Raw genomic sequence first — 27,007 nt, 5'->3', positions numbered from 1 at the left:
AGTTTGAAATATAAGTCGTCAGGAAGGTTGAACAAATGAATGAACACAGAGAGCATGGTATACCAAGCAATAACTTTTTCCTTGAACATATTTTGCTTTGACGCCATATGGATGTTAGTAGTTAGTTAAAGTCCTTGCGCGCCACTTGGTGGAGCATTTGTCGGCGCCCATTTCCGATCTGTAGCCCTTGGGCCACACAACTTTGTGCAAGTCTCTACGTACAGCAGAGGGCTAGTCCGCTGTTAGTGATGTGTGTGTTTAACTTCCATACTCTTTCCCAAATGCTCAGTGCTAAGTAGAGAAAGAAAGCAGTATGTACCAGTTTTAAAGTTTTGGTATGCCCCAGCCGGGGATTGAACTCACGACCTACCGTGTGCAAGGCGAACAGACTACCCTTTGCACCGGTACGGTGACATACAAATAATAAAGTCAATGTAGCCTAAATGACAGCACTATATGGGCCTGAAAAACGTAGCTTCAACGCTGGATAATGGTGCCGATAATAGTTTTGGTCGTCATTATGAAAACAAGCTTGCTGGTGACTCCCCCCCCCCCCCTTTGCTGCTATCAACGATGCCTAACTAGTGGAAGGCTATTCGCGAGAACCGGTATAACTAACATGCCTAAACGTCAGACGATACGTTGAATCGTAGCCTCTACCAGGGGCTTGGCTGGTTGGAAAGAAAAGACGTGGTTGGAAAGAGTAGAAAGCGGTCAAATAGAGGAGTTGGCCGGCCGATAGATACGTGGAAAACTGTATATCGGCTGGCCAACTCTAATATTTGACCGATTTCTACTTTTTCCAGCCACGTCTGGATCCTTGTAGAGGGTTAGTTGAATCGGATGCTAGGCCGCGGGAATAGGGGATCAAGTCCTACTCGTATCCCCGTGCAGTACTCACCACCATGCTCCCAGCAACGCCCTAACTTCAAACCTTTATCAAAACCAACATAGCGGCATGTATAACGCTATGTTGACAGCACTGACTAAGTTGATTTTTTACAGAGTAGATTAAAAGCAAACAACATTACAACAATGAACAAAACCAACCAAGACTTATATAAAATCCACGAAATGAATAAAATTTATTCATGAACAGCCTTTTAAAAGAACTTCAGACAATTCGTGTTGATCAGAACAGCATAAATCTAGGTTTTTAGTATGTCTAATGTCTCGTATAACAGTGTAAATCGGATATATAGTTTATATACTGTTATTTTGGCTCTGAGCGTCTTTTTTGGGTCACTATATGGTGCTGAGGCAATCGAGTTTATGTCTTCATTTTTCAACATAGGCTCCTTTCCTTAGCCCCCTATGGAATCTTCTATCAACATAGTGCAGGTAGATTGTAAAGGAATTGAGTAAAATAGAATGGAATAGAATAGAATATAACAGAATAGGCTATGGACGAAATAAATCGGCATCTTGTGGCGCAATCGGCAGGGTGTTTCGCCCACAACCGAAAGGTCCCGGATTCAAAACCACCGATATACCCCGATGTTGTGCCCTTAGGAAAGGCACTTTACATAACTTTCCTCACTTAACTCAGGTGTAAATGAGTACCTAGCTTCAGTTAGGGACGTCCCTCGGATAGTCCCGTGTTTGAGAAGAGCCATATCCAATGATGAAAAGAAATAAAATGATAATAATATGTACTTGAATATAATAGAATCGAATAGAATGAAATAGACCATAGTATATTTCCTGCATCACTATAAAGTGCTGGGGAATATAAGTTTATGTGTTTATTTCTACCCACATAAACTTGTTTCCACAGCACTCTATGGGATACTCTGCCAGCTGGTGCCAAATATGGAATTAATCAAAATGAAATAAGACAAACATAGTAGAAACGAACAGAATAGAATAGAATAGAATAGAATAGAATAGAATAGAACACGTAGAACAGATCTGAGACAGCAGAACAATAGAAAGTACGGAGATGGGGGCTTTTTTCGCTCAACATGTCTTATCGTCGGTCACTATAGTGTGCTGAGGGAATCGAGTTTATGTGTCCAGTTTTTCCAACATAGACTCATTTCCTCAGCTCCCTATGGGAGACTAACTTCCAGCGTCTTTTAAACATGGAGCAGAATAAAATGTTAGATAATGGAAAAATAGAATAGAATAGAACAGAACATATGGAATGGGTGGTTCATTCCTCGAAAAAGACTGTAGCTGTTCAGTCGAACATTTGGTTAAGTCCAATTTATAGTGTTGGCGTTGAAAGTTTAAACTCCATTCAGAATGACTTTTACCAACACAGATGAACTTTCAAGGGAATGGAATACAATCTGATTTTACTTACTAATTTTGTCGTTGGTCTAAGAACTGAATGAGAAACAAAATTATTTCCTGCTTGCAATATTTCAATTTCAAAACAACCAAAGAGGTTTCGATCAGATTGAAGCCCCCTTGCCAACCTGCTGTTATATAGTTGGGCATTTAGCTTTTGTAGCTAGTTGATATGTAAAGACAAAACTTATATGAGGGTGATAAGGGTCATAATGAGGACATAGAGCAGTTACATCAATGGGTATGAACATAGTTGTACCCCTCCCCCCCCCCCCCCCGCTGTAGTCGTATTGGACGAAATATAAACGGTTTTTGATTTGAGGTAGGCTTAATGCTGGGTCGATATGGGGGTACGGGACCGTTATATTCATGTGCTTGTTTGTCAGTATGGTATGACGGCCCGTATTGAATAAGACCTGTTATCAACAATTCTATAATTATCATATCTTCTAACCGGAGCGGTTATAAGGCAGAGTCAAATGGGGATACGGGGCCATTATATTCATGTGCTTGTATGACGTCCCTTAACCGTATTGGACCTGTTTTCAACAATGTTGCATTTATCATATCGTTTATAATTAGCAGGAGCATTTATATAATTGGGTCAAAATGGGGATACGGGGTGGTTATACTCATGTGTTTGTTTATGAGCATGGTATAACTAGCCCGTAATCTTATTTGACTTGCCATCAACGACGGTGAATAAAACACACTGTATCTGAAACAGGTATCAGCCTGGGGCTCGATATGAATACGGGGCCGTTATATTCATGTGTTTATTTATCAACATGGTATAACTTCCCCGTATTCTTATTGGTCTTACTATCGACCATGGTGACTAAGAAACACTGTAGCTTGAACAGATATCAACATTGGTCTAGATATGGATACTGTGAGGTAATATCCATGTGTCTTTTTATCAAATATGACAACCCCGTATTCTTATTGGACTTGCTATCATCCGCATAATGGTCAATAAAACACACTGCAGCTGGAGAAGTTATAAGCCGGGGTCTTGATATGGATACGGGGCAGTTATAGCCATGTCTTTGTTCGATAACATGGCATAACTTCCCCGTAACCATATTGGACCAGTTATCAAGGGTATATGATTTATCATATCCGCCTGGAGCAGATTGTATAAACCTAGGTCATGAAAAAAAGAGGATGCCGGGCAGTTATACCCATGTCTTAACTCAACAGCTCGGTATAATTTCTCCGTAGCCTAATTTGACCTACATATGATAATAACCATTTTGGATTGATCAATCGTTTGACTAATCATAAGTCCGGTTGGAGGTGATGTAATGGTGGGTTACAATGTGGGTACCGCGCAGTTATAGCCATGTCTCTGTTCGATAACATGGCATAGCTTCCCCGTAACCGTATTGGACCAGTTATCAACTGTATACGATTTATCATATCTGACAAGGATGCCAGGCAGTTATACCGATGTCTTAACTACACAGCATGGTATAACTTCCCCGTAGCCTGTATGTATAATAAGCCGAACCAAAGCAACAACCATTTTGGATATATCATATTGTTCGATTCATTCTAAGTCCTGATGGAGGCAATATATACGACGGTGGGTTATGATATGGATACGGGGCAGTTATAGTCATGTTTTCTTTCGATAACATGGCATAACTTCCCCGTAACCGTATTGGACCCGTTACCAACAGTATACGTTAAGCTTACGTTACGTTACCTAATCTGTGTCTGTGTTGAAGGATGATGGTTACTCTCCTGTCACATTAAGTGTGACGTCATCACCGGGCCAAAGGGTACCCGGCAGCCTGTATCGGCCCCCATCTCGTATTGAGACCTGGCATTTTACTCCTCTGGTTCCGGGTCTTACTGGGTTCGTGGGGGGATCACATCATGTGTTCACCTGCTACATGGTGGGACTCCCCTGCAACCTCATAGGACCTGTCAGCAACCATGTCGGGATGAAATAGAAATAATATGATATAATATGAAAGAGATGGGAGAGAGTGAGTGAGTGAGTGAGTGAGTGAGTGAGTGAGTGAGTGAGTGAGTGAGTGAGCGAGTGAGTGAGTGGGTGGGTAAGCGAGCGAGCGAGTGAGTGAGTAAGAGAGTGAGTGAGTGAGTGAGTGAGTGAGTGAGTGTGTGAGTGAGTGAGTGAGTGAGTGAGTGAGTGAGTGAGTGAGTGAGTGAGCGAGTGAGTGAGTGGGTGGGTAAGCGAGCGAGCGAGTGAGTGAGTAAGAGAGTGAGTGAGTGAGTGAGGTAGTGAGTGAGTGAGTGAGTGAGTGAGTGAGTGAGTGAGTGAGTGAGTGAGTGAGTGAGTGAGCGAGCGAGCGAGTGAGTAAGAGAGTGAGTGAGTGAGTGAGTGAGTGAGTGAGTGAGTGAGTGAGTGTGTTAGTGAGTGAGTTATATGGGACCACAGTATCCTCTCGCCTGAATCTGGGTCTTCCTGGGTTTGCGGGGGGCTCACATCATGTGTTCTACTACCACATGATGCGACTCCCCCGTAATATCATAGGACCCGACAGCAACAATGCGAAGATAGCAGAAATATGGTATCTGCTACGGTTATTCAAACCGCGTAACGTTATAGGACCTGTCAGCGACAATATTGAGATGAAAAAAATCTGAGATGAAAAAAAAAATCAATGTATTCTTTAATGTTATGACAATGATAGAAGTAGCTCGTCATCTTATGCTTTCATGATTTTGGTCTATAAGACAACATTTAGGATTAGGTTAATATCTATCCTGCTACTTTTTCGATCAGATATCAACAATGCCAGATTGATGATTTAACTGTTGCAAATTTCAGCTCGGGTTGTGGTGAGGATACGGGGCCATTATAGCCATGTGTTTATCATTCAACATGGCATAACTTCCCCGTACTCTTATTATTACCTTTTTGGATCTGCCAGCAACAATGTAGAGATAAAAGAAGGTCACTATGATACTATTATGATGTTACTCTTGTTGGTTTTTCGTCGTTTTTGGACAGACAAGGACGACATGGCACTGTACTCAACTTATTTCAACAGTACCAGGTACAGAGACCAGTATACCCATTTCTACACATGGGTGGAGTGAGGAAAGTCGTGTAAAGTGCCTTTCCTAAGGGCACAACATCGGTGGCGTCAGGGGATTCGAACCCGGGACCACTAGGTTCTGGGCCGAAGACCGTACCGTTACGCCACACGAACCAACGTTACTCAGGTTGCTCTACCTGAAAAAAAAAAAAGATTGCAAGAGGGCTTATACATTGTGTCTTTGTGGTTCCGGGGTCATTAAAACTCTGAGTAGTCTCTTAATCAGAGTTTTATTGCCCCGGTTCCATGTGGGCACTTGTCCTTTTCATTACATTGAAGCCCACAACCCTTCTAGCTATCCATAGTTACATGTATTTTTGACAAATATCTAAACATTACGCACAACAAAAAGAGTTTGCTGCTCTTGGAGCTTCGAGAAAACTCTGTCCCATATATAGATGTATCATGATTCGGCACAAACTTTTTTCTTGTTTCTTTGGAAGGTTCACATGAAGTGTCGGGGGAATAAAGATTCTGACTTCCGTCAAAAAAAGAGTCTTATTGCCCTGGTTCTCTATGGGGCCGAGTAACAGCAAAGGTGAAGTGTGAAGCATATAGTGATTTCGTGCTGGTGTTCAAAATACGTAGTTCGTTAATTTAACATGTATTTCTTCGTTCATCCTGTTTGCTTACATGCGGTGCCGGGGCAATTAAAGATTCTGAGTGTTGTGAAAATCAGAGTCTTTTTGCCCTGGCACCTCATGGAGCATTGTAACAGCAAAAGTAAAGGAGAGACACATTTTGCAGCTTTTTTTTTTTGTCTGACTATGTCAGGAACTGTTGTTTACTGTGGATTCAATAATACATATTTCAGTGATTTAACTATATACATTTCTTAGTTACACATGTTAGCTCACATGCGATGCCGGGGCAATTAAAGATTCTGAGTGTTGTGAAAATCAGAGTCAGATATAAATCAGAGTTTATATCTATCCTGTACTCTTTTTCGATCAGATATCAACAATGTCAGATTGAAAATCTAAGTGTTGCAAATTTCAGCTCGGGTTGTGATGAGGATACGGGGCCGTTATAGTCATGTGCTTATCATTCAACATGGCATAACTTCCCCGTACTCTTATCATTACCTTTTAGGATCTGCCAGCAACAATGTAGAGATAAAAGAAAGTCACTATGATACTATTATGATGTTACTCTAGTTGTTTTTACGTCCTTTTCGGACAGACAAGGACGACATGGCACTGTACTCAAGTTTTTTTATAACTTATTTCAACAGTGCCACGTACAGAGAACAACATACCCATTTCTACGCCTGGATGGAGTGAGGAAAGTCGTGTAAAGTGCCTTTCCCAAGGGCACAACATCGGTGGCGTCAGGGGATTCGAACCCGGGACCACTAGGTTCTTGGCCGAAAACCCTAAAATTACGCCACACGACCCCACGTTACTCAAGTTGCTCTACCTGAAGGTTGCAAGAGGGCTTATACATTGTGTCTTTGTGGTTCCGGGGTCATTAAAACTCTGAGTAGTCTCTAAATCAGAGTTTTATTGCCTCGGTTCCACGTGGGCACTTGTTCTTTTCATTATGTCAAAGCCCACAACCCTTCTAGCTGTACATAGTTACATGTACTTTTGACAAATATCTAAACATTACGCACAACAAAAACAGTTTGCTGTTCTTGAAGCTTCGACAAAACCCTGTCCCATAAATAAATGTATCATGCTTCGGCACAAACTTTTTTCTTGTTTCTTTTGTAGGTTCACATGTAGTGCCGGGGCAACAAAGATTCTGACTTCCATCTAAATCAGAGTCTTATTGCCCTGGTTCTCTGTGGGGCCGAGTAACAGCAAAGGTGAAGTGTGAAGCATATGGTGCTTTCGTGCTGGAGTTGAAAACACGTAGTTCGTTGATTTAACATGCATTTCTTGGATCATCCTGTTTGCTTACATGCTGTGCCGGGGTAATTAAAGATTCTGAGTGTTGTGAAAATCAGAGTCTTTTTGCCCTGGCACCTCATGGAGCATTGTTACAGCAAATGTTAAGGAGAGACACATTTCGTAGCTTTTTTGTTTGACCGTGTCGGGAACTGTTGTTTACTGCGGATTCAAAACTACACATTTCAGTGATTTAACATCTATTTCTTCGTTACACATGTTAGCTCACATGCGGTGCCGGGGCAATTAAGATTCTGAGTTTTGTGAAAATCAGAGTCTTTATGCCCTGGCTCTGTCGTGGTGCGGATACCAGTACTTTTGTTATGCTGTTGTGTAAGTTTAGCATGTCTTTCCTTTGTCACTATAGTGTGCTGAGGGCATCGAGTTTATGTGTTCAGTTTACCAACATAGACTCGTTTCCTCAGCCCCCTATGGGAGCCAACACTTCAACGTGCTTCAACTAACGAGTAGAACAGAGCACAGATAAAACCCATAGCGGAATAGAAAAGATAATTTCGGATTCGAAATAATGATTCTGTCACCAAAAGTAATTTGGCAACTTTTTTATAGCTTTATCCCCTGCTAGCAGTATTTCAAATCGAAGTAAAATAGTCGATTGTAACTCGCATGTGTTTGTATATATACATGTATATATGAACTTTGTCCTAGTTCCTAATACTTTTATTGGGCCGTTCACCAACAATAAATCTACCATATTGTCTAGTTAGGGAAGATGTACGCCTTATAAGCCGGGGCCATAATGAGAATACGGGGCATTTTAAGTCATGTGTTTGTCTATCAACATGATTAAATTTTCCCGTACTCTCATTTGATCTGCAGTCAAGAAAGTCTAATTTCTGGAATTGTCTAGCTGGAGCAGATATTAACCCGGGTTCTTATGAGGATACGGGGCAGTTATATCCATGTGTTTGTTCGACAACATGGTATTACTACCCCGTAACCTTATTGAACCAGTTAACAACAATGTTGGATTCCTCATATAGTTTATTACGGATATAGAACAACTTAATATGACTATTTTGGAAATTTTGTAGGAAGATGAAGATACGGGGCAGTTCAAGCGTTTGTGAAAAATACAAAGTACAACTTCCCCGTAGCCTTATTAAACCTCAAATTAACAATCATATATGTTATATCGTCTTTGAGGAACAGATATACGTCCAGTTGCAGACGATAGAAGTGTGGGTTAAAATGGAATACGGGGCAGTTATATCCATGTCGTTGCTCAGCAACATGGAATAACTTCCCCGTACTCTTGATGGACCTACTATCAACAGTTTTTGAAACGTGAAACAAAGGATGCGAATAGCCAGCAACTAGGCCATGATTTCGCTAGTTGTCGTTGATCTGATAGCATACATCTGTTTGAACCTATTAAACGCTCGCGGAGGGATATGGGTGCCTCGAACCTGTGACCAGTGAGGTCTTACTGGGTTTGCCGGGGAATCACATCATGTGTTCACCTGCTACATGGTGGGACTTCCCTGCAACCTCATTGGACCTGTCAGCAACAACATGTCGAGAAGAAAGAAATATTTTATAATATTATGACAAGAAGTAGATGTCGCTGCTCGTCTCGGATCGCTACCGGTTGAACCGCCGGCATGTTGCTCGCCTGGTTCCGGGTCTTACTGGGTTTGCGGGGGGATCACATCATGTGTTTGCCTGCTACATAGTGGGACTTCCCTGCAACCTCATAGGGCCTATCAGCAACAATATTGAGAGAAAAGAAATAGTTAATGATGCGATGGCAACGGTGCAGGTAACATCGGGAACTAGTGTAATCACAACTAGAGTAGGACTATGAAACAAACTTCAAGAGGCAATCGTTACCATTAGAGATAGAATGAAGTTGAAATATGAAGCTGTTAATACTTTACGAAAGTTGTTGATATCTCTCTATAGGTTCATATGTTTTGCCGGGGTAATACAGATTCTGAGTTCTCAACATCAGAGTCTTATTCCCCTGGCACCGCATGAAGCCTTGCACCAACCAATGTCAAAGGAAAGATAATTTACTTTTGGATCAGGATTTTAAAGTAAAAAGAATCATTTAGATGATATGTCGTTATTTCTCTTGGTCCATATATAGTGCCGGGATAATCAAGATTCTGAGTTCACTCAGCTTCAGAGTCTTATTGCACAAAGAATCGTTATTTGGCCATATTCTAGCAAGTATAGAGAAAATATTTCTACATGGAGGGACACAGAGAAGGAGATGAGGAGCATAAGCAACAGCTGACACGACGACAGAAAAAAGGTCAAGAGACGAGTGAAGCGGAGTACTATCATCGGTGGCCTATGCTCGAAACGGGGCAAGTAAGCAAGTAAGTTAATGTCAAGAAACTATTTTAGCTTTAGTTTTTGCTGTGTATCTTGAAATACATATTGAAACGATTTAACATATGTATTTGTATCATTTTTGCATGGCTATAGCTGGAAATATAAATTTGAGTTCTGTCAGGACCAGAGTCCAACTGTCCTGGTTCCGTCTAAAGCAACGTCTCAGTGAGTGAGATAGAAGAAAGACCATTTGTCACGATACGAATACCGTTACTTTTGATATGCCGTTTTTTCAGTTCAATATTTTTCATACTGGGTCACTATAGTGTGCTGAGGGAATCGAGTTTATGTGTTCAGATTTATCAACATAGACTCGTTTCCTCAGCTCCCGATGGTAGACTACTCTTTAACGTGCTTTAAAGAATGAGTAGAATAGAGCACAACAGAAAACAAAATAAGGATTCTGTCACTAAAAGTAAACTGATTACCTTTTTTGTAGATAAATCTTCTGCTTGAAGTATTTCAAATCGAAGTACAAAAACCAATTGTAAATCGCATGTGTTTGTTTAGGAACTTGGTCCATCAACTTGGTCCGTCAACAATGAATCTACCATATTGACTTGTCGGAGAAGATATACGCCATACAAGCCGGGGCCATGATGGGAATACGGGGCAGGTTTAGTCATGTGTTTCGTCATCGACATGATTAAACTTCCCCGTTCTCTTTTTGGTCCTTCAGGCGAGTTTATTGCATCGTCTAGCTAGAGCAGATATCAACCAGGGTCCTTATGAGGTTACGGGGCAGTTACATCCATGTGTTTGTTCGACAACATGGTATAACTTCCCCGTAACCTTATTGGACCAGGTATCAACAATGTTGGATTCATCATATAGTTTGATAGAAGTATGTAAAATATGGTACGACTGGTACGAATCTGTTCTAGGTTATAAAGAGGAGACGGGGCTTTCATATTCATGTCTTTGTGAAAAACATTGTATAGCTACCCGTTACCTCATTGAACGTCTAATTATTAATTTTAAATATTGTATCGTAGGAAACCGATATATGTCCAGTTGCAGACGATAGAAGTGTGGGTTTAAATAGGAATACGGGGCAGTTATATCCATGTCTTTGCTCAGCAACATGGAATAACTTCCCCGTACTCTTGATGGACCTACTATCAACAGTTTTTGAAACGTGAAACAAAGGCTTCGGCATATTGCTCACCTGGATCTTGGTCTTCCTGGGTTTGCCGGGCAATCACATCATGTGTTCACCTGCTACATGGTGGGACTTCCCTGCAACCTCATTGGACCTGGCAGCAACAACATGTCTTGAAGAAAGAGAGATTTTGTGACATCATGTCAAGAAGTAGAAGTATCTGCTCGTCACGGGTCGCTACCAGTTGAGTCGCTAACATCCTCGCACATGGTTTTGGGTCTTCCTGGGTTTGCGGCGCAGGGGACTCGCATCATGTGTTCATCTGCTATATATTGGGACTTCCCTGCAACCTCACTGGACCTGTCAACAGCGACATTTCGAGACAAAAGATTTTATGATATCATGACAAGAAGTAGAAGTATCTGCTCGTCTCGGATCGCTACCGGTTGAGCCGCCGTCATGTTGCTCGCCTGGTTCCGGGTCTTGCTGGGTTTGCGGGGGGATCACATCATGTGTTCGCCTGCTACATGGTGGGACTTCCCTGCAACCTCATAGGGCTTACCAGCAACAATATTGAGAGGAAAGAAATAGTTCATGATACGATGGCAACGGTGCGGGTAACATCGGGAACTTGCTAGTGTAATCACAACAAGAGTAGGACTATGAAACAAACTTCAAGAAGCGATCGTTACCATTAGAGATAAAATGAAGTTTAAAAAATGAAGCTGCTGATACTTTACGAACGTTGTTGATATCTCCCTAGGTTCATATGTGTTGCCGGGGTAATACAGATTCTGAATTCTCAACATCAGAGTCTTATTCCCCTGGCACCGCATGGAGCCTTGCACAAACCAATGTTAAAGGAAAGATAATTCACTTTTGGATCAAGATTTTAATGCACAAAGAATCATTTAGATGATATGTCGTTATTTCTCTTGGTCCATATATAGTGCCGGGATAATCAAGATTCCGAGTTCACTCAGCTTCAGAGTCTTATTGCCCTGGATCTTTATTTGGCCATATTCTAGCAAGTATAGAGAAAATAATTCTACATGGAGGGACACAGAGAAGGAGATGAGGAGCATAAGCAACAGCTGACACGACGACAGAAAAAAGGTCCAGAGACGAGTGAAGCGGAGGACTATCATCGGTGGCCTATGCTCGAAACGGGGCAAGTAAGCAAGTAAGTTAATGTCAAGAAACTATTTTAGCTTTAGTTTTTGCGTATTGTTTGTGTATTTTAAAATACATATTGAAACGATTTAACATATGTATTTGTATCATTTGTGCATAGCTATATGTGGAAATATAAATTTGAGTTCTGTCAGGACCAGAGTCCAACTGTCCTGGTTCCGTCTAAAGCAACGTCTCAGTTAGTGAGATAAAAGACCATTTGTCACGATACGAATAACGTTACTTTTGATATGCCGTTTTTTCAGTTCAATATTTTTCATACTGGGTCACTATAGTGTGCTGAGGGAATCGAGTTTATGTGTTCAGATTTATCAACATAGACTCGTTTCCTCAGCTCCCTATGGGAGACTACTCTTTAACGTGCTTTAAAGAATGAGTAGAATAGAGCACAGCAGAAAACAAAATATGGATTCTGTCACTAAAACTAAACTGATTACCTTTTTTGTAGATACATCTTCTGCTTGAAGTATTTCAAATCGAAGTACAAAAACCAATTGTAACTCGCATGTGTTTGTTGATGAACTTGGTCCATCAACTTGGTCCGTCAACAATGAATCTACCATATTGACTTGTCGGAGAAGATATACGCCATACAAGCCGGGGCTATAATGGGAATACGGGGCAGTTTTAGTCATGTGTTTCGTCATCGACATGATTAAACTTCCCCGTTCTCTTATAGGTCCTTCAGGCGAGTTTATTGCATCGTCTAGCTGGAGCAGATATCAACCAGGGTCCTTATGAGGTTACGGGGCAGTTACATCCATGTGTTTGTTCGACAACATGGTATAACTTCCCCGTAACCTTATTTGACCAGGTATCAACAATGTTGGATTCATCTTATAGTTTGATAGAAGTATGCAAAATATAGTACGACTGACACGAATCTGTTCTAGTTTATAAAGAGAAGACGGGGCTTTCATATTCATGTCTTTGTGAACATTGTATGGCTACCCGTTACCTTATTGAACGTCTAATTATAAATTTTGTATATTGTATCGTAGGAAACCGATATACGTCCAGTTGCAGACGATAGAAGTGTGGGTTTAAATGGAATACGGGGCAGTTATATCCATGTCTTTTCTCAGCAACATGGAATAACTTCCCCGTACTCTTGATGGACCTACTATCAACAGTTTTCGAAACGTGAAACAAAGGATGCGAATAGCCAGCAGCTAGGCCATGATTTCGCTAGTTATCGTTGATCTGATAGCATACATCTGTTTGAACCTATTAAACGCTCGCGGAGGGATATGGATGCCTCGAACCCGTGACTCGTGGGCATCGGCACGTTACTCACCTGAATCCCGGTCTTACTGGGTTTGCGGGGGGCTCACATCATGTGTTTGCCTGCTACATGGTGGGACTTCCCTGCAACCTCATATGGCCTATCAGCAACAATATTGAGAGGAAAGAAATAGTTAATCATACGATGGCAACGGTGTGGGCAACATCGGGAACTTGCTAGTGTAATTACAACAAGAGTAGGACTATGAAACAAACTTCAAGGGGCGATCGTTACCATTAGAGATAAAATGAAGTTAAAAAATGAAGCTGCTGATACTTTACGAAAGTTGGTGATATCTCCCTAGGTTCATATGTTTTGCCGGGGTAATACAGATTCTGAGTTCTCAACATCAGAGTCGTATTCCCCTGGCACCGCATGGAGCCTTGCACCAACCAATGTCAAAGGAAAGATAATTTACTTTTGGATCAAGATTTTAATGCACAAAGAATCATTTAGATGATATGTCGTTACTTATCTTGATTCATATATAGTGCCGGGATAGTCAAGATTCTGAGTTCACTCAGCTTCAGAGTCTTATTGCCCTGGATCGTTATTTGGCCATATTCTAGCAAGTATAGAGAAAATATTTCTACATGGAGGGACACAGAGAAGGAGATGAGGAGCATAAGCAACAGCTGACACGACGACAGAAAAAAGGTCCAGAGACGAGTGAAGCGGAGTACTATCATCGGTGGCCTATGCTCGAAACGGGGCAAGTAAGCAAGTAAGTTAATGTCAAGAAACTATTTTAACTTTAGTTTTTGCGTATTGTTTGTGTATTTTAAAATACATATTGAAACGATTTAACATATGTATTTGTATCAATTTTGCATGGCTATAGGTGGAAATATAAATTTGAGTTCTGTCAGGACCAGAGTCCAACTGTCCTGGTTCCGTCTAAAGCAACGTGTCAGCGAGTGAGATAGAAGAAAGACCATTTGTCACGATACGAATACCGTTACTTTTGATATGCCGTTTTTTCAGTTCAGTGTTTTTCATACTGGGTCACTATAGAGTGCTGAGGGAATCGAGTTTATGTGTTCAGATTTATCAACATAGACTCGTTTCCTCAGCTCCCTATGGGAGACTACTCTTTAACGTGCTTTAAAGAATGAGTAGAATAGAGCACAGCGGAAAGCAAAATAAGGTTTCTGTCACTTAAAGTAAACTGATTACCTTTTTTGTAGATACATCTTCTGCTTGAAGTATTTCAAATCGAAGTACAAAAACCAATTGTAACTCGCATGTGTTTGTTGATGAACTTGGTCCATCAACTTGGTCCGTCAACAATGAATCTACCATATTGACTTGTCGGAGAAGATATACGCCATACAAGCCGGGGCCATAATGGGAATACGGGGTAGTTTTAGTCATGTGTTTCTTCATCGACATGATTAAACTTCCCCGTTCTCTTATAGGTCCTTCAGGCGAGTTTATTGCATCGTCTAGCTAGAGCAGATATCAACCAGGGTCCTTATGAGGTTACGGGGCTGTTATATCCATGTGTTTGTTCGACAACATGGTATAACTTCCCCGTAACCTTATTGGAACAGGTATCAACAATGTTCGATTCATCATATAGTTTGATAGAAGTATGCAAAATATGGTACGACTGGCACGAATCTGTTCTAGGTTATAAAGAGGAGACGGGGCTTTCATATTCATGTCTTTGTGAAAAAACATGGTAAAGCTAACCGTTACCTTATTGAACGTCTAATTATAAATTTCATATATTGCATCGTAGGAAACCGATATACGTCCAGTTGCAGACGATAGAAGTGTGGGTTTAAATGAAATACGGGGCAGTTATATCCATGTCTTTGCTCAACAACATGGAAGAACTTCCCCGTACTCTTGATGGACCTACTATCAACAGTTTTTGAAACGTGAAACAAAGGATGCGAATAGCCAGCAACTAGGCCATGATTTCGCTAGTTGTCGTTGATCTGATAGCATATATCTGTTTGAACCTATTAAACGCTCGCGGAGGGATATGGATGCTTCGAACCTGTGACCAGTGAGGTCTTACTGGGTTTGCCGGGGAATCACATCATGTGTTCACCTGCTACATGGTGGGACTTCCCTGCAACCTCAGTGGACCTGGCAGCAACAACATGTCTTGAAGAAAGAGAGATTTTGTGACATCATGTCAAGAAGTAGAAGTATCTGCTCGTCTCGGATCGCTACCGGTTGAGCCGCCGGCATGTTGCTCGCCTGGTTCCGGGTCTTACTGGGTTTGCGGGGAGCTCACATCATGTGTTCTACTGTTTAATACATGGTGGGACTTCCCTGCAACCTCATTGGACCTATCAGCAACAACATGTCTTGAAGAAAGAGAGATTTTGTGACATCATGTCAAGAAGTAGAAGTATCTGCTCGTCTCGGATCGCTACCAGTTGAGTCGCTAACATCCTCTCACATAGTTTTGGGTCTTCCTGGGTTTGCGGCGCGGGGGACTCGCATCATGTGTTCACCTGCTATATATTGGGACTTCCCTGCAACCTCATTGGACCTGTCAGCAACAACATGTCGAGAAGAAAGAAATATTTTATGATATTATGACAAGAAGTAGATATCGCTGCTCGTCTCGGATCGCTACCGGTTGAGCCACCGACATTCTCTCCCCTGGTTCGGGTCTTACTGGGTTTGCGGGGGGGCTCACATCATGTGTTCACCTGCTACATGGTGGGACTTCCCTGCAACCTCATAGGGCCTATCAGCAATATTTTGAGGAAAGAAATAGTTAATGATACGATGGCAACGGTGTGGGTAACATCGGGAACTTGCTAGTGTAATCACAACAAGAGTAGGACTATGAAACAAGCTTCAAGAGGCGATCGTTACCATTAGAGATAAAATGAAGTTAAAAAATGAAGCTGTTAATACTTTACGAAAGTTGTTGATATCTCTCTATAGGTTCATATGTTTTGCCGGGGTAATACAGATTCTGAGTTTTCAACATCAGAGCCTTATTCCCCTGGCACCGCATGGAGCTTTGCACAAACCAATGTCAAAGGAAAGATAATTCACTTTTGGATCAAGATTTTAATGCACAAAGAATCATTTAGATGATATGTCGTTATTTCTCTTGGTCCATATATAGTGCCGGGATAATCAAGATTCTGAGTTCACTCAGCTTCAGAGTCTTATTGCCCTGGATCGTTATTTGGCCATAGTCTAGCAAGTATAGAGAAAATATTTCTACATGGAGGGACACAGAGAAGGAGATGAGGAGCATAAGCAACAGCTGACACGACGACAGAAAAAAGGTCCAGAGACGAGTGAAGCGGAGGACTATCATCGGTGGCCTATGCTAGAAACGGGACAGGTAAGCAAGTAAGTTAATGTCAAGAACCTATTTTAGCTTTAGTTTTTGTTGTATATCTTAAAATACATATTGAAACGATTTAACATATGTATTTGTATCATTTTTGCATGGCTATAGTTGGAAATATGAATTTGAGTTCTGTCAGGACCAGAGTCCAACTGTCCTGCTTCCGTCTGAAGTAACGTCTCAGCGAGTGAGATAGAAGAAATAACATCTGTCACGATACGAATACCGTTACTTTTGATATGCCGGTTTTTCAGTTCAGTGTTTTTCATACTGGGTCACTATAGTGTGCTGAGGGAATCGAGTTTATGTGTTCAGATTTATCAACATAGACTCGTTTCCTCAGCTCCCTATGGGAGACTACTCTTTACCGTGCTTTAAAGAATGAGTAGAATAGAGCACAACAGAAAACAAAATAAGGATTCTGTCACTAAAAGTAAACTGATTACCTTTTTTGTAGATACATCTTCTGCTTGAAGTATTTCAAATCGAAGTACAAAAACCAATTGTAACTCGCATGTGTTTGTTTATGAACTTGGTCCATCAACTTGGTCCGTCAACAATGAATCTACCATATTGACTTGTCGGAGAAGATATACGCCATACAAGCCGGGGCCATAATGGGATTACGGGGCAGTTTTAGTCATGTGTTTCGTCATCGACATGATTAAACTTCCCCGCTCTCTTATAGGTCCTTCAGGCGAGTTTATTGCATCGTCTAGCTGGAGCAGATATCAACCAGGGTCCTTATGAGGTTACGGGGCAGTTACATCCATGTGTTTGTTCGACAACATGGTATAACTTCCCCGTAACCTTATTGGACCAGGTATCAACAATGTTGGATTCATCATATAGTTTCATAGAAGTATGTAAAATATGGTACGACTGGTACGAATCTGTTCTAGGTTATAAAGAGGAGACGTGGCTTTCATATTCACGTCTTTGTGAAAAAACATGGTATAGCTACCCGTTACCTTATTGAACGTCTAATTATAAATTTTATATATTCTATCGTAGAAAACCGATATGCGTCCAGTTGCAGACGATAGAAGTGTGGGTTTAAATGGAATACGGGGCAGTTATATCCATGTCTTTGCTCAACAACATGGAATAACTTCCCCGTACTCTTGATGGACCTACTATCAACAGTTTTTGAAACGTGAAACAAAGGATGCGAATAGCCAGCAACTAGGCCATGATTTCGCTAGTTGTCGTTGATCTGATAGCATACATCTGTTTGAACCTATTAAACGCTCGCGGAGGGATATGGATGCCTCGAACCTGTGACCAGTGAGGTCTTACTGGGTTTGCCGGGGAATCACATCATGTGTTCACCTGCTACATGGTGGGACTTCCCTGCAACCTCATTGGACCTGTCAGCAACAACATGTCGAGAAGAAAGAAATATTTTATGATATCATGACAAGAAGTAAATGTCGCTGCTCGTCTCGGATCGCTACCGGTTGAGCCGCTGGCATGTTGCTCGCCTGGTCCCGGGTCTTACTGGGTTTGCGGGGGGCTCACATCATGTGTTCGCCTGCTACATGGTGGGACTTCCCTGCAACCTCATAGGGTCTATCAGAACAATATTGAGAGGAAAGAAATAGTTCATGATACGATTGCAGCGGTGTGGGTAACATCGGGAACTTGCTAGTGTAATCACAACAAGAGAAGGACTATGAAACAAACTTCAAGAGGCGATCGTTACCATTAGAGATAAGATGAAGTTAAAAAATGAAGCTGCTGATACTTTACGAAAGTTGTTGATATCTCCCTAGGTTCATATGTTTTGCCGGGGTAATACAGATTCTGAGTTCTCAACATCAGAGTCTTATTCCCCTGGCACCCCATGGAGCCTTGCACAAACCAATGTCAAAGGAAAGATAATTCACTTTTGGATCAAGATTTTAATGCGCAAAGAATCATTTAGATGATATGTCGTTATTTCTCTTGGTCCATATATAGTGCCGGGATAATCAAGATTCTGAGTTCCCTCAGCTTCAGAGTCTTATTGCCCTGGATCTTTATTTGGCCATATTCTAGCAAGAATAGAGAAAATATTTCTACATGGTGGGACACAGAGAAGGAGATGAGGAGCATAAGCAACAGCTGGCACGACAACAGAAAAAAGGTCCAGAGACAAGTGAAGCGGAGGACTATCATCGGTGGCTTATGCTCGAAACGGGGCAAGTAAGCAAGTAAGTTAATGTCAAGAAACTATTTTAACTTTAGTTTTTGCGTATTGTTTGTGTATTTTAAAATACATATTGAAACGATTTAACATATGTATTTGTATAATTTTTGCATGGCTATAGGTGGAAATATAAATTTGAGTTCTGTCAGGACCAGAGTCCAACTGTCCTGGTTCCGTCTAAAGCAACGTCTCAGCGAGTGAGACAGAAGAAAGACCATTTGTCACGATACGAATACCGTTACTTTTGATATGCCGTTTTTTCAGTTCAGTATTTTTCATACTGGGTCACTATAGTGTGCTGAGGGAATCGAGTTTATGTGTTCAGATTTATCAACATAGACTCGTTTCCTCAGCTCCCTATGGGAGACTAATCTTCAACGTGCTTTAAAGAATGAGTAGAATAGAGCACAGCAGAAAACAAAATATGGATTCTGTCACTAAAAGTAAACTGATTACCTTTTTTGTAGATACAGCTTCTGCTTGAAGTATTTCAAATCGAAGTACAAAAACCAATTGTAACTCGCATGTGTTTGTTTAGGAACTTGGTCCATCAACTTGGTCCGTCAACAATGAATCTACCATATTGACTTGTCGGAGAAGATATACGCCATACAAGCCGGGGCCATAATGGGAATACGGGGCAGTTTTAGTCATGTGTTTCGTCATCGACATGATTAAACTTCTCCGTTCGCTTACTGGTCCTTCAGGCGACTATGCCGAGTTTATTGCATCATCTAGCTGGAGCAGATATCAACCCGGGTCCTTATGAGGTTACGGGGTAGTTATATCCATGTGTTTGTTCGACAACATGGTATAACTTCCCCGTAACCTTATTGGACCAGGTATCAACAATGTTGGATTCATCATATAGTTTGATAGAAGTATGCAAAATAATGGTACGACTGGCACGAATCTGTTCTAGGTTAGAAAGAGAAGACTGGGCTTTCATATTCATGTCTTTGTGAAAAAAAAAATGGTATAGCTACCCGTTACCTTATTGAACGTCTAATTATAAATTTCATTATTGTATCGTAGGAAACCGATGTACGTCCAGTTGCGGACGATAGAAGTGTGGGTTTAAATGGGAATACGGGGCAGTTATATCCATGTCTTTGCTCAACAACATGGAATAACTTCCCCGTATTCTTGATGGACCTACTATCAACAGTTTTTGAAACGTGAAACAAAGGATGCGAATAGCCAGCAACTAGGCCATGATTTCGCTAGCTGTCGTTGATCTGATAGCATACATCTGTTTGAACCTATTAAACGCTCGCCGAGGGATATGGATGCCTCGAACCTGTGACTCGTGAGCATCGGCACGTTACTCACCTGGATCCCGGTCTTACTGGGTTTGCGGGGGGCTCACATCATGTGTTCATCTGCTACATGGTGGGACTGCCCTGCAACCTCATAGGACCTGGCAGCAACAACATGTCGAGAACAAATAGTTTATTTTATTTTATATTATGACAAGAAGTAGATGTCACTGCTCATCTCGGATCGCTACCGGTTGAGCCGTTGGTATCTTTTTTCCTGGATCTTGGTCTTACTGGGTTTGCGGGGGGCTCACACCATGTGTTCACCTGCTATATATTGGGACTTCCCTGCAACCTCACTGGACCTGTCAACAGCAACATTTCGAGATGAAAGAGAGATTTTATGATATCATGACAACAAGTAGAAGTATCTGCTCGTCTTGGATTGGTACCAGTTGAGCCGCCGACATTCTCTCCCCTGGTTCGGGTCTTCCTGGGTTTGCGGGGGTCTCACATCATGTCTTCATCTCATACATGATGCGAGTCACCTGCAACCTCATTGGACCTGTCAGCAACAGCATGTCGAGAAGAAAGAAATATTTTATGATATCATGACAAGAAGTAGATGTCACTGCTCGTCTCGGATCGCTACTGGTTGAGCCGCCGACATTCTCTCCCCTGGTTCGGGTCTTCCTGGGTTTGCGGGGGTCTCACATCATGTGTTCACCTGCTACATGATGTAACTCCCCCGTAACCTCATAGGACCTGTCAGCAACAATATGTCGTGAAGAAAGACAGATTTTGTGACATCATGACAAGAAGTAGAAGTATCTGCTCGTCTCGGATCGCTACTGGTTGAGCCGCTGACATTCTCTCCCCTGGTTCGGGTCTTACTGGGTTTGCGGGGTGCTCACATCATGTGTTCATCTGCGACATGGTGGGACTCCCCTGTAACCTCATAGGGCCTGTCAGCAACAACATGTCGAGAAGAAAAACATATTTTGTGACATCATGACAAGAAGTAGAAGTATCTGCTCGTCTCGTTACCGGTTGAGCCACCGACATTCTCTCCCCTGGTTCGGGTCTTACTGGGTTTGCGGGGGGATCACATCATGTGTTCACCTGCTACATGGTGGGACTCCCCTGCAACCTCATAGGACCCGTCAGCAACCATGTCTGAATTAGATAAATCTGATATTATGACGGTGTATGGGGCGTCGGATACTTGTTAAGGTAATCTAAACCACATAAACATGAATATGTACGCACCAACAGCGAACAAAAAAGGTTCTCCTTATCATGATTAGGTTTATAACTTTCATGTCTTGTTTTTGAAGAAGATATCGATGTTGGGTTTATCATTATCATATCTCGTTAAGCTGTCAGATAACTTGGGTTATGATGAGGTTACGGGGCAGTTATATCCATGTGTATATTTATCAACATGATATAACCTCCCTGTACTCTTATCGTTACCCTATTTGTAATGTTTCGTGATAGTATGGTGTTGGTGGAAATAGTGCCTCATTGAATGATGCTTTTGATAATTGAACCACATTAATAATAATATGTGTATGTATCAAAAACTAAACTAACGTTATCCCAATCATCCCAAGTTTCTGAGAAAGAGGAAAATAAAAGCCCAAGTTCGCATTATGTGTGACAGTTGTTCGATGTAACTAATAACAAAAGCCGCCGCGAATGTGAGAAGATTGTGTGTTACGCTGGGGGGTGGTTGTGATTGTTAGACAGTTCAGACAAAGCCGTGTCCGCAATTCTAGCAATGATCTTCGACCATACAACCTGGGAAACAGCTTTAAACGCAGACAGCCAAGAAACTACCAGATGTAATTGGCAAATGATAGTGCGACGGCAATGCTAATTTTCTCATCTCTCTTCATGATCTTCAACTGATTGTTATCATTCTTCACGGGTGTTTACGGCTACACTACCCTGGGTGGCAACTGGGCGCTCTGGGAAAACGCTTTGCAGCCAGATTCGGCAACCTCTGATTCGTATATTGCCGTGCAAATAAATACCGATGATGGCAGTTGTTTTTTTATCACCAAGTCAGCGTTGGGACCGGATCCAAGGCACGTTTAGTCAGGAAGAAGCATTGAAAGAATAGACTTGACAATAGAAATCTTCGTCAATAGCCTTCCGCGTTCCTCATTCAACTAACATCTGTGTCTTGTTGATTAGAAAAAAGCCCGGCAGAATTTTCTGCACTTGACCCTTTCAATGCTGAATCTGGGCTCGTTTGGCGTAATGACAGGGTGTTTGGCCCTGAACCCGATGGTCCCGGGTTCGAATCCCCTGACGCCACCGATGTGCGCTTGGGAAAGGCACTTTACACGACTTTCCTCACTCTACCTAGGTGTAGAAATGAGTACCTGACTTACGTTGGGGAGGTAAAAGCCGTAAAAAGGCAGTGGATGGATAACAACCAACCTACCATGCAGCCTCAAAAGGGGACTACTGCAAATGCACAAATGTTCGCGGGGATTTACTTTCACGGTAGGGAGAAAATGAAGTGTTCCCGTTGCTTTTGAGTTCGCGGTAATGTGCTTTTTGTCGGGAAAACTACGCATAGATAAGTTTAGATAGAACAATGCAAAGACATCTCTTTGATATTTATGTGAAGAGAGTAAGGTAAGTATGTCACACTTTGCTAACATCATTGTGCATATAGAATGCCAAGTTAAACAGATGTTCCTAATAATAGCCATCTACTAGGGACCAAGCTAGTCTACAACACCGTAGTTTTGCCATGTTTCATTGACAATGAGACTTCCTTATCAGGAAAATGCATAACATGACTTCATGTTTTCTTTCTGTCTCCTGCCTTACAGTACATTCTAAATCGGATGGGACGTTTAGATCTCGACTAGCGAAAATTCAGCTAACTGCAGTTACCGGTTCGCCCAGCAGTATGTTCAGTCGAATCACCAATTCCTGCCTGCCTGCCACACATGAGACGGAAAGTGCTTAAACAAGGTCCCATTGAAGGTCCACATAAGGTGCCGGGGTAATTGAAACTCTGAGTCCTCTAAAAATCAGAGTTTTATTGCCCCGGCTCTTTATTGGGCCTTGCAGCAGCATATCTGAAGAAGGAAAGATGTCTGTGGCAAATCTTAATATTCTGGAAAAGCCGAAAATAACACCACTTCTAGCCGTGGATTTGAAAAAAACAAACCTCAACGATTAAACACAAATATCTAATTAGGTTCAAATGTGGTGCCGGGGCAATGAAAACTCTGAGTTCAATCAGAATCAGAGTTTTGTTACCCCGGCTCCATATGGAACCACGTGAAACTTCTTTCTCGGAAAAATAAAGAAAAAATGTCCTGTGGATTTCAATTTCGTATGATGATTGTTTCTCTAGGTTCACATGTGGTGCCGGGGCAATGAAAACTCTGAGTTCAATCAGCATCAGAGTTTTGTTGTCCTAGCTTCATATGGAACCATTGAAAACTTCTTTCTCATAATTGTTTTAAAGGCTTGTGGATTTTGATTACTTCGAATGATTTAAGAAAACTTCTTCATTGTTTCTGTAGGTTCGCATTCGGTGCCGGGGGAAGGAAAACTCTGAGTTCTGTCAGCATCAGAGTTTTGTTGCCCTGGCTCCAAACAGAACCACGGGAGCCTCTTTCTCAGAAAAAAAGAAAAATGTCATGTGGATTTTAATTACTTATGATGCATTCAATGGTCAAATATACTTTGTTGGCGGTTCACATACGGTGCCTAGGTAATCGAAACGCTGAGTCCTGTATGCTTCAGAATTTTGTTACCCTGGCTCTGTATGGGACTAGATGTCAGCAAGGGGGAAAAAGATGTCAATGATCTGCTGAAATTTCTCATGTCAGTAAGTTGAAGCCAGTAAACGAATGATTATTTTGGCTGTAGTTTCGAAAAGCTTATGATGAATCATCGCAAACTAGTTTATGGCCTTTCTAGGTTCACATACAGTGCCGGGGTAATTTAGACTCTGAGTATATCCTATACTATCAGAGTCTTATTGCCCTGGTTCTCTATGGGGCCACGTGTCTGCAAAGGAAATGATAATGTTTAAGGTATAGCTTCATTTATTTAGGAGGAAAGAAAAAAATAACACTTTGAGCTGTGTATTTAGAAATATATTTGAAAATTGACTGTAGTGGTCTCATTGTACCAGTATAGGTCTACATGCGGTGCCGGGGCGATAAAAACTCTGAGTTTGTCAGTTTCAGAGTTTTATTGCTCCGGCTACGTATGGGACCTTGTAACAGCAATATACGTTCTGGCCTGAATACGAATTCTAGTCTAGATTATTAAGTATTACATTGAACAGACAGCTGTAATGCTAGCATTCCCAAAAGCCAAGGTCATTATGATAAATGACAAAACACAAAGCCTTTAGCCATCACTATTTTGTGAAATATCTCTGCTTTTTATCTAAATTAATGACATGTGTTTTTTCAATAACCTTTCAGCAACATATTTCATAGTAACTCCTACCAGCGAGTTAAAAACAAAGAGAAACCAGTCCCGCTGTCGTGATTGTGAACATGTCATCTATTCTATCCATCGTCAACGCGCAATCTTTTAGTCTGATATTGTATCTTGAAAACGTGCTGCAGCAGAGGAATCATAGTATAACTGAAACATTTCTGCATTGTTTCTTCTTGTCTTATTCCGTATTACGTGCTTAACCTCATTAAGTTGAGGACTCCAAGCACGGTACGTAAGACGTACACGAAACTGTAAGGTTTTGGACCATCGCACACCGGGGCATGCCGCTACTCTTTTTCGAAAGGTGTGGTGGGTTCTTTAACGTCCGCGGGGTGTGGCTCTCCCCAAACACGGGACCTCTATTTAACGTCCTATCCGAGCGACGTCCCTAGGCACTCATTTTCACCTGAGTGAAGTGAGGAAATCTAGATACTCATTTTCAGGTGAGTGAAGTGAGTAAAGCCGTGTTAAGTGTCTTTCCCTAGGGCATAACGTCGGTTCGCATATCCAGACATGTCTGGGTGCACCCCGGGGTTGAACTCGGGTCCCCTTGTTTGGCAGTCGAATGTTCTAACCATTACGCCACACGACGCCACGTTTCTGTTGTTCCTATGGAGATCTGGGGCAATCAAGGTTACGAGTTACTTCCATCATAGCCTTATTGCCACAGATGTCTGAGGGGAGCATGATCCTACTTGAAAGTACCCCGTACATTTATGATTAGTTTGTTGAATTTTAGCAGTGTTGTTCAGCTGGAGACCATGTCAATAAACAGGTATTGTTATGTAAGTTTTTAGATAAGTTAGCTCTTTTTCTAGTTTAGACTTTAAACTAGTAGTAACGTATCGTACGGTTTATTCTAAAAAGTGATATTAATTGATAACGTGATATTCGCTGCCTGCCGTGCTTAAGGACTCCGCCAGGCGGTACCATTAGTAATACAGACCAGACTGTCTGCATTACATTTAAGGCAGACATAACCCTTAAGACGAGTATTTGAACACTCGATTTAGATTTATAATGTGTTACTTTGTGAATTTCAATGCAGTATAAATCTTTGAAAAAAGATTATTCAAATGTATAAGGTACCCACATGGTACCCCATTTGTAATGCTAGTTTATTCATGGTTGGAACACAAGAGCTGATTGTTTGGGTCAAAAGTTTGGGTCGAAAATAAGAATGGACGAACTCACGTTAACACAATTTTGAAAGGTTGAATTTTAGCCAAAGTGCTGTAATGGTATGTACGTTTTGTTGTTGCAGGGAACGCATCTGATTTAACAGTGAAATGGCTACTGCGAAAAATGGCCGTCCCGTACTTGCAGAGGCCGCTAGTCGTCGCGGCTGGGACTGTTAGGGGAAACAATTGAATAACAAGGATACCTACCACCAGTTTACTGGAGGAAATCGTGAAATAAGTACACCGGAAAAGGACTCGTGGTATACTATCAAAGGCAGATGCTGTTGTCCTGGAATGGAAACACTTCAGTACTAAGGGTAAGAACAATCTTGTAATTGTGAAATGGCTAATGCGGGAAAATGCCACTATGTAAATGCACAGACAATATAGGTTCTTCCAGCATATTTAAAATGCAAACAATTGTAAATATGTTAATTTGGGCAGTGTGGACTTTTAATGAAAAACCTGTAACGAAATGTACATATAAGTATATATGTTGAAGTTTCAAAGACTGTTCCAGTGTGATAACTTGCATTTGACTGTTGTGTTAGATTATCTATATGGACATTTTCAGTTTACCAACCATATGAATATATGCAAACTGAGATGACATATTGTTTATACCTTTATATCTGGTTATATTTTAAAACGTAAGAATTCTAAATGAAATTCTGTATGTTCAAAGATAATATGTGCTTAATGCATAATTTTTATCAGCCGACACGATGCAATCTAAGCACAGAGTAAGATAAAAAATGAAAGCATTCAGACAATTTTGATACAATACCATATTGATACATCAGTCTAGAGTATTGATACATCAGTTATTTCCAGCTGTAAAGGGCACGTTACTAGATCATTGCACAAACATGTTGTGTCATTATGTAAAGATAATCCGTCAATCATAATATGTCAGACTGAATACAAACTAAAACTAGGTAATTGCCTGATAATGATATGCTTAACGTTAAGTGTTAATTTAGCACATGCCATATTTCAACAGATAACATTTAAGTGACTAAAATGTGTTGACAATATTTTGTCTTTGAATTCACTCACCTCTTGAAAGCAATGAAAAAGTTTTATATTTGTTTGTTGCAATATCATGTCTTCCATTGTATGAATTCTACTTAACAAAGAACGTGGCAGTATTTAGTCACTTTTTAGTCAATGCTCTTGCTCATTATAATAATATTTATAAAAAAATAGTTTAAGGTTTATGACAAATCTCTTAAAGAAAAAAAGTTTATCAAAAAAGTTTTAAAAATGTTGAAAATATAGAAGTCAATGTTACGTTCAGTCTCCTTACGAAATCATAGATATCCTATATATAAGATAGCACATT

The sequence above is a fragment of the Branchiostoma lanceolatum genome, chromosome 18 (genome assembly GCF_035083965.1).
Source record: "Branchiostoma lanceolatum isolate klBraLanc5 chromosome 18, klBraLanc5.hap2, whole genome shotgun sequence".
NCBI lineage: Eukaryota > Metazoa > Chordata > Leptocardii > Amphioxiformes > Branchiostomatidae > Branchiostoma > Branchiostoma lanceolatum.
The sequence above is the reverse complement of the archived record's forward strand: the minus strand, read 5'-3'. Positions refer to the sequence as shown.